The 15,491-nt window shown below is 47.8% G+C and overlaps 1 protein-coding gene across 3 annotated transcripts in view; it reads left to right on the forward strand.

Moving 5' to 3' along the window:
* The window catches only part of TLL2 (tolloid like 2), a 164,319-nt gene that overhangs the window by 31,753 nt on the left and 117,075 nt on the right, over positions 1 to 15,491 (forward strand). The window contains exon 1 of one of the 3 annotated variants that reach the window (XM_076065654.1): positions 2,134 to 2,200. The exons of the other annotated variants lie outside the window; for them this stretch is intronic. The gene's annotated coding sequence lies outside the window, so the exon portion shown is untranslated. Of the gene's footprint in view, positions 1 to 2,133; positions 2,201 to 15,491 lie in introns of those variants that run through there. 3 annotated transcript variants of the gene reach the window in all.

Genomic DNA, 15,491 nt, shown 5'->3' on the forward strand with positions numbered 1-15,491 from the left:
TTCGCTGTTTGCGTGTGTGCGAGGCTGTGTGTGCGCGTGTGTGTGTGTGTGCGTGTGTGCGAGGCTGCAAGTGCATTTGTGTGCGTTCCTACTTCAGCCCTGACAAGATCCAAAAATACCCTGGCAGCTCATCCTTGTTAAGAGCCTTGAGACGCCGTGGATTAGTGTGGCGATTGTCGACCCATGAGTGACGGGTACCGGGAGTCCGCTCGCTCTCTCGCTCTCTCTCTCTCCCGCTTCGTGGCGGCAGGCACACGGTGCCCGCTGAAAGACGCCCGCTCGGTGAACGTGACTCTCGCTCAAGCGCCACGAGTTGCGGTCCCGGATTTCGCCCACGGAGTGTGGCGTTTTGCGGGGCAGCGAATTTAACATGCGCAAAATTATATTGAAATGCAGGTGGAGGAAATTGTCGGACCATTGAGAGTGGTCGGCCTGCTAAAATATTAGGTTAATTCGACCAATCATCTCCTGCAGGCGTCACAAATTTGGGTGCTTACTTTGCGGCTGGCTACAACACCTAGAAAAGTGGAATTTCCACCACTGTCTCAGGGCCACCAACCGAATTGAGTGTGCAACAGGGAGACGCTGTGAGTCGAAGGTACGCCTTGGATTTAATTTAACCAGTAAAATTACCCAGATTAAAAGGCTGGCACCAAACAATTGCACTCACAAGATGCAGTGCTGGATTAAGCTAGTGCCGGGCCTGTAGCATATTATAAAGGGGCCCTAAAAAAAACACATAAATATTAAAACACAATATTTTAACTTGCATAGTAAATTAATTTTATTTTTCATTTGCTATACAGCCAGATAATACGACAAATCGCTAACCTTAAACACCCAGTCGTTCATAAAAGTTGAAGACAGTATAGTACTATAGTAATAGAGCAAGTGCATAATCACTGAACCGGAATTGATAGCTTGAAAGCATTTAGCGCGGGGCCCTGGAAAGTGCGGGGCCTGTAGCATGTGTAGCTACTTTTGCTACTTGGATAATCTGGCACTGATAAGGTGTATGACTCCATATGCTCAAGTGAGGACGCTTCGTTCCTCAGGTGGGTTGCATTGCTGCTGTTTACTAAAGACACCAAATTCTCCATGCAAGATGATGATGATGGCGATGATGCCTCCTTTGAAAAAAATGTCCATTTGGTTACATCATGGTCAAGCTCGTGATTTTATCCAGGAAAGTGCCACTGAAATGTTATGGACCATTTTACAAGAGGGTCCTGCATTCGGATGTTTTGTCAAATTTCATTGACCAATCCGTGAGGCACCTCTACAAATTTCATTGACCAATCCGTGAGGCACCTCTACAAATTTAATTGACCAATCCGTGAGGCACCTCTACAAATTTCATTGACCAATCCGTGAGGCACCTCTACAAATTTCATTGACCAATCCGTGAGGCACCTCTACAAATTTCATTGACCAATCCGTGAGGCACCTCTACAAATTTCATTGACCAATCCGTGAGGCACCTCTACAACGCCGTTGAGGTCCCAAGAGATCCCATGTTAGCTGCTTTAACCTCGATTCTACACGCGTGTTCCACCCATCTCGACCTCCTTCAATCGCCACATCTACAGCATGTTCCTGCCACGTTTTACTCTGAACTTCCAAATTGTTTGGCCTGTCCTTCCGTATGGACCTGTGATTATGGGTGGCAAGATGCTGTTCTATTTGTGATTTTTTTTTAAAGTCTAGCTCTGAGCCACAAAGCAGCATCGGCATTACTTCTGTTCAAACGCCTGTCTCTTAACACTGATATTGCCGTGTCAAAACCTTGAAAAGTGGTTCATGTAACCCATCAAAAGCAGCTCCCTCTATTGTGCAGATTACTACCCAACGACAGATTGCACAAGCCGAGGGTTACAAAATAACAATTACATCTAAAGCTAGAGTTAGACGGTTATAATTTATTATTTGTGCTTATTTATACAGACCCTTCACCCCCTTAAAGGATGTTGTTCCCCCTCAGCGCATCCAGGCAAAATTCAGTTTTGGTCGCAGAGGCAAAATTATTACATTTAAATTTTTTTTTCATATTTGTGGCTAGCCCCACCATTCCACTTTTCCTCTCTTGGTCGTCCTCTTTCCTTTTGTCTCCTCCTCCCATCCTGCTCCCTCGTTTTATCTTCTCTCGACTCCTCTTTCCCTAGATCACTGCCGGGGAACATCGGAGCCTTCTCCGCAAAGCGTGAGTGGAAACTTATACTCCGGTTCTGTTCACTGTACTTATGCATGTTGAACCCCTTTCGTGCCGTACGTCGCCACCCGTGCTAGATCGGAGGTGCGGCGTCAGGACGGCAAACCTCGGCACAAAAAGCAGTTCAAACGAAATGGGCTTTCAATCTAGATTCAAAAGCGCATAGCTCCAGTGGCTTCCTCGTCATGGAAGGCAAAGGGGTTCCGGACGCCGCAGAAGCGCATCCGAAAGCGCGCGCGATGCGTTGACCGTCGTCTTTGTCCGATGGAGTTGGCGCTGATGGCTCACGCTCCTTGACGGAGACCATTGTGTGTAATGACTGCGACCCCTTCATAACGTATTCGTTTGGCAACGGGGAGCCCAGTGCAGCTCGGCGAGCACGACACGGACATGGTTCCGACACTGTTGTGTCAAGAGCAGGAATACAGTTTTTTTTTTTCCGCCGCGGTGTCATCGAAGGCACGCGCAGGTCGCAGCTGGCTCGGGAGCGCGCGCTGGCCGGCGCGACCAAGTCTGCAGTCACCTGGCGGAACGCCGCGGAATGCTGCGGCTTCGGAGGTCGGGCGCGTGCGGAGAGAGGGGAATGCGGCCCACGGCGGTGCGGCGTGCCCGAGCCGCCCGTTGCCGTGAAATCGAAAACAACAAACAAAAAAAAAACGCTCCAATTGCGTAACGCGTAAAATAGTGAAAAAAAAAAACCTGGCAAATCTCCTAAAAGGAAAGGTAGTCGTGTTTGCCAGCGAATGCTTTTTTGTATATATATGTTGAAGAAACGTGTGACCGTATAAAGGTATAAGGCATTCTCTTTGCTGTCACAGTTGAGTCATGCTCTCGTGATGATTTTTTTTGTTCTGTGCTCCATTGTCTGCAATGGGGCTATGTTAATGGCCACGGAGAGTGTAAAGAGACACTTTGGAGCATTGATTGCTGTCAAAAAAGATAATCCACGCCTATTGAGCTCCTCGTCTTCTTGCATACCTTCACCGAGGGAGCGCATACTTATCAAGGCACGCACGCGGCGAGTTGGTCTATTTTTGAGCAACAAAGAGGACATTGTCTTTGCCAAGGTGCTTAACGGAATAAATAACACGAGGAATACTTTTCAGGACGTTCCGACACAGCTTCGCGCCGTCGCGTGCGAAAACCCAAATGTTGGCTACATTTTCCCAAGGTACGGTTCAACTGATGGGCATTCATTTGGTTCTGTTAAAGGATGGTAAAAGAGTGAATTTTGGCTTGCAGACCACAAAGAAACAAAAAACTCAAATGTACGCCCACACCAAAAATGCACAAGATCCATAAGAGGTATCGTGGGGTTTCTTAGCCAGTAATGCGCGGTGCCGCGGGCCACCTTTGTGGAGTCGGGGAGCTTTCACAGCTGCGATTGTCACTGCGGATGTGAACGAAGCAAGGTAACATTAAGCCGTGCCGTATCCGTGGTAGTTTTGTCTCTGATCAAACTCGCACTCTCCATTTTCAACATTGGCTCACCCCTGCCCACCTGTCCGTTATCAGCTCACTGATCCCCTCCGCGCACTCTCCTACCCCTCGTCTGACTCTACTCCCCTCCGCGTACTCTCCTACCTCTCATCTCACTCCCCTCCGTGCACTCTCCTACCTCTCCCCTCTCGTCTGACTCTACTCCCCTCCGCGTACTCTCCTACCTCTCATCTCACTCCCCTCCGTGCACTCTCCTACCTCTCCGCCCTCGTCTCACTCTACTCCCCTCCACGCGCTCCTCCCACTCCAGAAGCCCGCTTAAGACTCGGGTTCGACCGTCTCTCAGTCGGGAGGTCTCTTATTCTTATCTGCTGGCCCCCATGGTCTCCCTTCCCCCCAACCGCCCATGCTTTTGGCTCCTTGGCTCCTTGCCTCCTGTGCAATTCCAGGCTCAAGACTTTCCACGTTTCCCTTTTGTCAAAAGTGACTCCGGGATCACTTTAGAGGTATTTGGTATTCATCTCTCTTAAACTCCCGAGCCAGTAATACAAATTTCACATTCCTATTGTGGGAAACCGGTCTATCGGACACACAATTGTTGACTTCTCACAACGAGCGGGCAAAGTATGAGATTCATATTCTTGGTTCTTTCGGTAAAGTCACGTAGAAGGGAAACAACAAAATTCTCACGACGTTTTATATAAAACAATAAAATTCTCACGACGTTTTGTATTTTTATTATTTTATTGTTTCCCTTCTACGTAACTTTACCAAAAGAACCAAGAATATGAATCCCTGCAGTCACGAAAGCTTTAAATCAAAAGTATGAGATGTTAAACTATTGCTTGTTGCGGATCCATTTTCTTACGATTCATTCCGTTTCACTGACACGGGGACACTTGTGAATGTAATGTATGGTTAATTTAAAAGCTTTGGAGCCCTTAATTAAACATCTCGTATCTCCACAGCTCGATAATCACCTGGTGGTACCTATTAGAAAGCCGTGCTGTGCTGACGAGAAGCAGGCGGCTTGGCAGGACGTAGCGATTTGGCTTGCTTGGCAGTGATGAGTGACTTCAACGAGGCTGGCCTCGCGGTCCAAGTAAGTCGAGGCAGCTCCTTGTCAACATTTTATCCTTTCGTACGACGCATTCCAGAGACGAGCAACCGACTTTTGGAACGGCAACAAACGCGAGAAATCGATGGCCCCGGGGTTCTTTAGGCGTTCAGTGGCGCTGGCTGTGAGCTGATTTAAGTGCTGTAAGCGCTGCTGTTCAGGGCTCTGATGGGCAGGCAGCAGGTGACCATGCAACCCTACTCGTTTGGTCTGTTCCATGTTTTGCAATAATGCGTCCCAAGCATGGTTCTACTGTGTTTGTTTACGTTCACAAGTAAAATTCGACTTTCTTTCCACGCTGCCCTCAATGTCTGTGGTCAGAGGGACTCGCAGTCAGAAGGTTGCAAGTTAACATTCTGGTGACAAAGATGGTTTTTCCAGGTTGTATGGAATGAGTATCCCATCTTTTTTGTGGGAAGTCAAAACGAGGTAATTTTCATGGAAAGACTGCCATGTGTCATGGGAATATGGAATGTTGCACAATGGGCCAAAGTCCACCAGGAGAAATGAGCTCCACCCCATGCTGGAGTGAGCAGCGAGGCACTTTATTGATGAGACAAGCTACTGTTTATATCGACAGCCATTAGGCTACAGTTGTCAACATTTCAAAACGGTTGTCCAATATAACCTTTGGTTCTTTCGGTAAAGTCACGTAGAAATAGAAAATAATAATTACATATTTCTACGTGACTTTACCGAAAGAACCAAAGATTAATTCTTGCAGTCACGAAAGCACCAAATCAAGGTTTTGTCAATATGTTGCTACACTTCTTGAAATACCACAGACTTATTGGAAATGAATGTTATTTCACTCAAAACAATAGCACGGGGGGTTTCCCCCAAAATTGCAACTTGCAGGCACTTAAATTGCTTTTGAATGAAGAGCATTTGCAAACATGGAGGTCAAAGGTCAGGCCAAAGTGTCTCCCCCCCAAACGCCCCGCCCCCCCCCCCCGTTCAAGCAAAGACCCAATGGCTGGTGGCACTCAACGCCATTGCCAACCATGAGTCTGTGGCAAACATTTTTACACGTTCCCATGGCAAGCGGCCACTCTCGTGATCGGATGACCACGCTTGACTTTCCACATGTTGGTTCGAATTTTACCGCCCACCGAGGGCCGATTGGGCTGAGTTTAAGCCCCTGAAGCTGGTTTTTGAACTCACCGCTGAACATGTGAGAGGAAACGCGCCAACCGCAGGAACACCATGAAATTCGCGTTACTTTTATTCATAAATACTGCACAGAAATAAATATAGTAGCACGCATACCAGTGTGTGTACATTTTTTTTTTTTTAAAACATGCTATGTCAGGAATGTGTTGGTTAAATATGTACACAGAAATGATCATACGTTTTCTTGATAACACTTTGAGCCAAGGAATTTTGAAAGCGCGCTTCAGTATTGACTTGCACGTCCTCGTCGTGGGGGGAGGAGGGGTGGGGGGGATAGGGGGTGGGGGGGATGGGAGGTGGGGGGGGATAGGGGGGTGGGGGGGTAGGAGGGTGGGGGGAATAGGGGGGTGGGGAGGTGGTGGGGGGGTCCTTGCTGCTGCCTTCTTGCATTGTGACCCAAGGTGGGATATCCGCTCCTTTAAAATAAACGTCTGTACTCGCTCTTTACAACCGACACACCAGGCTCCGCGTTTTAATTTTTTTTTAAACCTTCAATTCAAGTGAACGAACGTCGAAAATTACGTGGCCAATGCAATGCTGAGCAATTATGGGTTTGTTTCGGCACTGAAAATCAAGTAACTTTCAATCCACCGAATTGTTTTTTTGCGCGTATAAAAATCTACATTTCCGTCACCTGTGTCAGAATTGCATTGATGAACATTTCACGTAAGTCGTGGAGTTAATGACACATTTTAGGTTAATATTGGCCTGGGAGTGGTGGCACACTCTGCTGTGAACCCGATAAACCTCATCATAGATTCCCAGCCATGGCTAACATCGGTGACGAGCGATGTCTGAACCAGTCCTGGGCTTCTCTTCACCAGAATGGTGAAGTATGGTCAAACAAGCACTGTGACCAATGTGGAATGGGAAGGCCCTCATCCAGCAGTGGATTGACAAAGGGCTGAACACGAATTCATTTAAATGGTTTATCTAATGTAAAATGTATTTTAATGTCTAAGTTGCATAATTTGCTACGGTATAAAATCCTTGCAGATTATTATTTATGCAAGTATCACATTGTAACTGCCTCTGTTTATTATATTTGTATTTTACATCGAGTCTGAACAAATGTTCCGATATTGTGACACAGAAAGTTAAAATCGACAAGCCTTGGTCGGTTTCATTTAAACTGACGTCGGATTTTAAAAATTTCAAACAGAGATCGCTATCGCCTATCATATTCTAGCCCTCTTAAGGCCTTTTTTTGCTTTAATTTGAACGCGCAATGCTCTTGCCCTGTGGACATCTCTGACGGTCTCTCCCTCGCTTCAGCCAGCCAGTTTTTTTCCATCATAGTATGAAGTTTATTTAACAAGTCAAAATATATTACAGAGTTCAGGTGTGGTCGGTGTGTTTTACTAGAGGTGAGCTGCGGTGTAACGGTGAGCACACGACTTCAGATCCAGAGGTCACAAGTTCCATCTCCTGGCGTGGCAGTTTATACAAAGAAGCAAGTTTCTTAAATTTTCCCCTCACACCGCCTCTCTCCAGCCCCCCCCCCCCCCCCACATCGCCTCTCCCTCCCCACCGCCTCTCACCCCAGCAGTATAAATGGGTGACAACTGTGTGCCTATGATCGTCAGGTCACGTGTGATGGGGTGAACTGAGTACTCGCATCTCTTCGTCCAAAACCGTCTGGCCATCGTGGAAGAGTAGGCCAAATACTCTATAGATGGGGGGGGGGGGGGGTGTTCTCCAAGAGCTCCCTCTCGTGGAAGCCCTCCTGTCGTTCGTGGTGGGAGCAAGCAAGCAAGCGGTTGCAGGGCTGCACCATTGCATTGCTGGGCCGGAGCCAAGTGAAACAAATCTCTCGGTGCCCCATTCATCGCGAGTCCCGTTTCATCTTCATAACGTAGAGCCTTGTTAAGGACCTCTGTGCAATGCAATATCATTTTGTGGGTGTCCTTGGGTTGCTCTTAAGTAGGCACTGCCATTACCGTTATTTTGTAGCCAAATTGGATCATGATACGGGGGGGCGGGGGGGGGGGAGTGCCCCGGGTGAAGTGCATCGGAAAACGATGTCACGGCAGTTGGCACGATTTGGTAATAAAAGAAAAACCCTCGAGCGTCGCTGTGCAGTCGCGGCAAATTGAAACCGGCGCACGCGCAATCACCGACGCATGCTCCATTTCAAACATCCTTCACACCGCCTCGCGGCGGGAATCAGTGGCTGTGAAACACAGCAAGGTGAATGGATTGGGCAATGGCTCTTCTCCAGAACGGTGAAGACATTGGAGGGGTGCGCTCTCCCAACTGCGTGCCGGTCTCAGTGCCCGCTCTCGGAAGAAAGTCTGGGACGTTGGCTTTGCTTTACTAGAGTACAACATCGCATCTCTGAGCATCGCGTATCCACCCGGATCAATCGACCGCGCCTGTCCGACCTTGTGCACGCTTTCGCTTATGCCGCAGTCCCCAGCGAGTCGGCGGTGTGACGTTGCAACCGCGTATGACGGTGGTACGCTCGTCTTGGTGTGTTTGTATATACAGCTCTCGCGTTATTTTACTTTATTGTGAAACACGTTCACTATTTGTCACTCCTGCACCTCCGGTGAGCATGGTTGGCGACTTACGGTGCGAAATAAGTTCTGCGTGCATACATACACTTAATTGTTGACTTTTAACTTCTGTTCTTGCTTTCTGCGATAGAATGCTGCACCTGCTGTGCTGAATTTGAGATGTCCCATTGCGTCAAAACAGCCCTAAGGCAGAAAATAAATGAAGGCTTTGAGATGATATATAATAAAAACAGAGCGTGTCATGGAGTGACTCATTCCTCCCTCCCCTCCTCCCTCCAAGGCGAGCCACGGCGAGCCTCTCGGCTTGATCTGGAGATCACAAACAGGCCCACATCTGCTCTGTCCTGACCTCATACCCTGATTAGTTTCGCAGGTGCAATGTCCCCAAGATCTCAGAGAGAGAAAAAAAACACTGCAAGTCTCTCTGCTTCCTATACCACGCTGCGCCTCCACTTAGTTCAAAGTTCTCTCTGCCTACATAATTTAATTTACTCTGGGCGTGAATGAAATAGCGCTTTTGTTATTTCTCTACCCTGTTTTCCCATTAATTTTTTTGGTTTATTGGGCTTAAGCAGCACACCTTACATCTAGAAGAGACGATGGCCAATTGACGAGACTGGTGATGGAACGGCATCCAAAGGAGGGAACGTGCTCAAGATGACACCCAGGGCAGAGATAAAGCGGTGAGATCCGTTCCTTGCGCAGGAGCGAGAGATTGGCCGTGGCTGCTGCAGTTGCTGGTGTCTGCCACCGCTCGGTGGAGCCCCATTGCTCCACCCCTTGGCACTCGATTCTGCTCCGCGCCGCCCGTCTGCGAGGAATGCCGTCTCTGGCGCGGCACCCAGCAGAGTGAGCGTGATGCATCACCTGGGCAAATTCCGTAAATCACTGCTGCGGCAAAGAACAGAGGCAACCGTGCCGACCTGCGGCTCCTATCAGAGGGCCTCGCCAGGCACGCGCCTGGTGGGATCATTCGCATTGCCTCGGTTTATTAGCGCAGGGGATGATGATGATGCCACTGTGCTGCTGCTACTACTGTGGTGTAGTGGTTGGCTTGCCGGATAGATCCTCGAAGGATGCACAACGGGCGGGGAGGGGCTAGCTGTGACGTTCACGTCAAGTGTTTTTGTAACAACACCTGTGGCTCTGCTGTTGAGGATAAGGAATTCTATATTCATTGTGCCACTTACGGATGGGATCTGTGCAGTAATAGGGATGTGTCTGCCCGTACGGGAGACGATTGTCCATCGTAGTGGGGAGCGATTAGCGTGGTGCTGGCCACCCGCCCCTTCGTGTGCAGCACCAACCTTCATAGGTGCTGCTCGCTCACAGCACTTGACCCAACAGTCTGTTGAAAGCTACATGGAGGATCTTTGTTTATGTTTGTCCATTGGTTGTATGTGATGTCATTTCCTCTCGACAGAGCTGCCCAGTTCCTGCAGTTGCTCTATCTCACCGTCCACTAACGATGATACCACTATCCTCAAAACCGTCGTGTGTTGAAATTCTGAGAGTTCTATTAAACATAACAGCAATATTTTGGTATTGACGGGAGATTCCAGGAGTGGCAATGCTGTGAGATTGCGCGTATCGCAAAGCATTGCTCCTCATAAGCAGTGCCTTACTATTGCCCAATACCACCACTGTTGTGGTTATATCACAGCCCTGTATCAGGTTGCCCGTATTGCCTGGCAGTGATGGATGGTGTTCCTGCAGTCGAGAGTGTGAACAAATGATACCGTCGTCATTGTGAGTGTCAACACGTTTTGGGGAATATTTGCAAAGAAATTCAGTACATGACGCTCACGTGAGAAGCCTCGTGGAATCCTTGGAGTTGTTTGCCGATCAAGCTCGACAGTTGAGAAACGTGTCCACGCTCAAACTAGTGGAGAACGATTCTCACCACCATCGGCTACCCTGTGCTTGTGGTGGAAATTACACGTGTCTCTGGCGATGCGTAGTCTATCCGTTTGAAGACCACTGTCTTCCTATACTTACGTATAAACAAAATGTGTTTTTCTTATTTGAAGGAATAGGAAATGGTCTAAGTTGCTGTGCAAGTGAAGCCGGGGGTCCTTGTTACAATATATTTCATTCAAAGAATGTAAAAAAATGTTGATGAACTACATCCATGGAGGCTGGAACGCTGTGTTGCCTGACTTCTACAATCAAGGTCTTTGCTACGAATGCCTCTTTGGGAGTTGCTGTCCGTTACCTTTTTGGCTCGGAGCTGGGTTTGTTTTAGGGCCCAGGGGAGTTTAAGGGATGCTACGAGTTTCTTTAAGGATTGTCTCGTTCACCCCAGTGCCCACTTTGACATTGTGTATCGGTAAAGGTGCAGCCCTGCATTTGCTTTCCCATGGCACTGCTGAAATAAGGGCCATCGACTCCTTTAGATTTGTTGCGGATGTGGAATTCTCCGGCAGAGTTTTCTGGCTGCGAGTGAGCGGTGTTTATTGAGCTCGGTTTAAGGGCACTGGTTTCTCACAATAAGTAAGCATCCGTGACTTTTGAAATGAGTCAGGAAATGTTTTTTTTTTAAATATTGTTAATATTTCATTGCGTAATTCATGCCCCAGTCACAGAGCATGCGAATTTGTACACGTTGGGATGCCTCTTCTTCTGGTGGCACATTGCCTCACTGTGAAGTGGTCCAGAAGTGGAATCAGAAGCTCCTAAAGCCACAGCCGCAGACCACTTCAGCCTTTGCCAATGTTCGCCGTTGCAGTAAAAGTAAACGCCGAGACGGTTCAATGTACTCGTACTATTGTTGGGTCAACCTTTGCGTGTCCAGCGTGACACTCTTCGCAACTGGACACCTGCTTGAGTTCTTCTCATTTGTGCCCGGGTACCGAATGACGATCTCAAGAGTCGGAGAGGACACCCCAATTGCATTGCCAAGCTGAATTTATGCGATTTAACCTTTGGGTGCAGTCATTAGGCATCCGGAAAATTCATTCGAAGTTTCTCTACCGCTTGCGAACCTTGGATAATCTTGTGTGGCTGCCGTCACTTGCACCTCGAGTCTGAGCGATGTTGTGCTCTATTACGGACATTATAAACTTCCTTCGCCATCCGGCCACTTACTCATTGTTGCATCATTTTTTTTCTTCCCATTAGTCCATCGTGGTGAAAGCGTTCAGCCCCCCGTCGAATGAGTCAGTCCCGATTTCCTTGTGCATGCAAGCAGATGCTGCCTGAGCATGAGAAACGCGTGCAGTCGGTTCGTGCGTGTGCGTCACGCACACACGCGCGTGTGTGCCCTTCGTGGTGTGGGTTTGGCCGCTCTCTCTAAAACTCCCTCCCCGCCTTCTCGCGATGCCGCGGGGCAGCTTTGCTCTTTGGCAGCGAGCGGGGAGGGCCACCTCCCGTCTGTTGAGAAGATCAGCCGGCTGAGGACACGTGATGTAACGATGCCACACCACCGACTATGTTGTTGCTCTTTGTAGCTAAAGCTGACCACACTGCTGGCGGTGGCATTGCCCGTGCGCGCGGCTGCGAATACCGTTGTGCGAGAGCGGCCGTACTCTTCCACAGTGGTCGCACTTGTAGCTTGACGGTTGCAGACATGTGGTCGCCTGTTGAGACTCTAATTATTAGTTTCCAAAGTTGACTGTGGAATTGTCTCAGTCTGTACCGTGCCATCTATAAGTGAGTTCCAGCGCGGCCTCTTGACAGGCCGCCTGTTCCGTTGTTGCCTGTTCCTCCGTGCGGGTCACTTTGGTGTTCTTCTGCGCCGATGCACCACGGATCTCCCTTGCAATCATAGTGTGACAAATCAACATTGCGTTGGATTGGATAGCATCCAATTTGAGCCCGCTGAATCTGTACCGAGGTTTTTTTTTACTTGGTATGAAGTAAGTTGTACATATATTACTTGAAAAATTGTAGGATAAAAGTGCGAATCCTGGTAAAGGTCCACTGAGCCCATCGTTCTACTGGGCACGATAAAATGGATACCACTTTGTTGGAAGTAAACATTGCCTGTTTTACGTCGAGACAGGTTTCCGCCATGGTAATGTTGCATTTCTGCTGCTGGCTAAGTGCCGTTAACAGACGCTAGTGCTACTAACGTGCTCATCTTGGCAGATCGACACTTAGACTTGGATGCTATTGAGCGTGTTTTTGCTTTGTACAGTTCGCTTATTTGATCTACATAGCCATAAACACTCTGTGATTCATTCCACCATCACAAATTAAACGTCAAGGAGGTGCGTTAATGCTTATCAGCGTTACATACGCACAGTGTTAAGATATTCATTCATTTTCACAATGCAATAGAGGACACATTTCCATTCCGTTTTTGTTCAATCGGATGGAGGTAGTCGGAATGAAATGAGTGCCAATTCCAGACAGAGTGGGAACAGCAGAGGTCACGGAGTAACCTCAGCTTCCCGCAGACTGACGGCAAGTGGTCAGAGATGGCAGTGTTTGGACCATGACACTGCTCTAAAGAAGTCTTTGATATCCACTTCTCAGCACAACGCAATCCTTTGTGGAAATTGCTGGGCCTTCTTCTCCTTTCTTTGTACGGCTGCTGACGTAGACGCAGAGCAACATCTACAATCTCACATTCAGGTGGTCAAGCCAGATCATAACCACGTCAGGAAATTTCTGGGTGGCCGTGGCAATGGAACCGTCGACTCTAGGAATTTGGTGACGATTACGTCGTGACCTCTGCGCAACGCCCCCCCCACCCACCCTCCTCCACCCCGCATGGATGTCCCGTGTCTCGCCCACATCAAATTAGGTGAAATTCACGAACAGGAATTTCAAAATATTTTGAAGAATCGAAAATGCGGTTCTCGCGTGTCCCCACCTCTGCTCTCGCCCGCCGCTATGTGAAAACACTTCTCGGTAAAAACAAAACTCGGGAGAGCAGGAATGTGGTGTGGAGGTGGCAATCTGAGGAGGCTTGCCAAACACATCCACACATTTGACATATTCAAGGCAAGTCCTACATGAGAGTGACAAAATAATCGTGCACTTGTGAGCGAATTATTTGTCCGTGTTTTTAGTAATTGGGCATGGAACGCGTTTTTGTGATCCTTTGGGATGTGGGCTTGAATTGGTGAATGCAGGTGGCCAGGTGGCTCCAGGGAATGATGGCCCCGTCAAAGACGCTGGGCCAGCACTGCTGAGATCCTGGATGAAATTTTCCACGGCGAAAACCCCTCCCGCGTCTTTAACAAGACAACTGCGCTTGGACGGCTTGGGACATTTCTCCCACTGCTTTAGCCTCGCCGTTGGAGCCTTTGGCATTTACAAGCATGACCTGCGCAATTTTAAGTGATGCAGAAATTGCAGTTGCTGGTTGTGAAGATATTTTTTTGTTTTCTTGAACTTGTTCTTATTATGATGAGTCAGCTGCTCGTGCTTTAGTAAAAAAAAAACATGTGCTGAGTTTTGCTGGATTTGTTGCGTGCTAATCACTTCCTGTTGCAAATGCTCACCTTTTTTGCAAGGAAATATGAAGATTTAGTTAGTTATTGGTTCTAGTTATTTATTTATTTATTAAAATTGCGACTGATTTGAATTTCCATGTGTCACCAATAAGAGATCAGGAGCTTCCGGTCGATATGATATATGTTTATAGTTGTAGCTGATGTGAAGGTGAAAAAAGCTGCTCGGTAAATATGAAACATTGGGCAAATGGTTACGTTGGCCCGACGTTGCATGTTTATTGGCTAGGGATATTTATATGTAATCTGACCATATTAAATATGTATATATCTGCGGGAGAAACTTATCAAAAGCAGGTTCTCACTTACGGCAAGTAGATACTCTGAGTGTGGTCAATAATGACAAAGTTAAAAGTATTAAGAGGAAGTTGTATTTTCATTAGAATTTGGCCCAATTCGGAGGGGACATTGAGCCGTAGACAGATTCCCTCGCACTCATCCATACCGCTACACAACGGCTACCTCGTCGTAGCTGCCGGCAAGGTGGACTAGAGATGTTGTAGAGAGGGAGAGAGCTGTGATCCCAATCGGACGTCTATCGCTGATCTGTAGAGAGTTCCTGGATAAGTGGAAATGCACCCTGATTACAAGGTAGACCGTTTGTGAGATGGTATTTCTCGTCGTGATATAACAAAAAAAGGCCAATACAACTGAAGACTAACTATAGCGCTTGGTATGTCGATGTGCTGGGGCAACATGTTGAGACCACACTCTGAATCATTCTCGGCCAAAAGATCATTCTCATAGAAAATGTGGCTGAGTTGAGTGATGGCATTTGGAGACAATTCAGGATGAAAACAGATTCATACAAATACAGATTCCGCATTTATCCTGCTAGACTGTGGAATGGTTTAGCTATTAGTTAGCGCCTATTAAGGCTGGTATGACGCACAAGGGGGTAGTATGATGGCCAGCACCATGCCCGGCCGCCTTGGTCTCCCTAGTGCTGATGTTTACACACTACACTAGGGGAAAACTCGGTCCGGTTCAAATATTCGTTACCGATGTTCGCCATAATTGCGAGTGAAACTTGGGTCACCGGGTTCGTAGTGCACGGCTTTATCCCCTACACTAACGCCCCCCCCCACGTATAGACGCACGCCTACATGCATGCATCGCTTAATTGCACGCAGGCGAACACACGGACGCACGAGCAGAAACGCACTCGCGAGCGACGTGTGCATGCGGTGTCTTGCCAGAAGACCGATTTCCTTTCTAGATTTAAAGCTTTCGTGACTGCAAGGATCCATACTCTTTGGTTCTATTCGGTAAAGTCACGTAACAAACAACAAAAAATAAAAATAAAAAATTCACGACGTTTCGGCCACAACACATGAGGACAGCGTTGTAACGCTGTCCTCATGACAGCACGGTCCCTTCACCTGATGAAGGCCACTTGTGTTGTGGCCGAGACGTCGTGAATTTTTATTTTTTGTTGTTTGTTACGTGACTTTACCGAATAGAACCAAAGAGTATGGACCGATTTCCTGTTCGGTCACCAGTCACTTCGGCAGACCTGTTTTTTTTTTTGCATAGAGCAACACTTCCAGCTGTTATCCCTTCTTTTTTTC

This window comes from Petromyzon marinus, chromosome 8 (assembly GCF_048934315.1).
Source record: "Petromyzon marinus isolate PM22_M1 ecotype Great Lakes invasive population chromosome 8, UKy_Petmar_22M1.pri1.0, whole genome shotgun sequence".
NCBI lineage: Eukaryota > Metazoa > Chordata > Hyperoartia > Petromyzontiformes > Petromyzontidae > Petromyzon > Petromyzon marinus.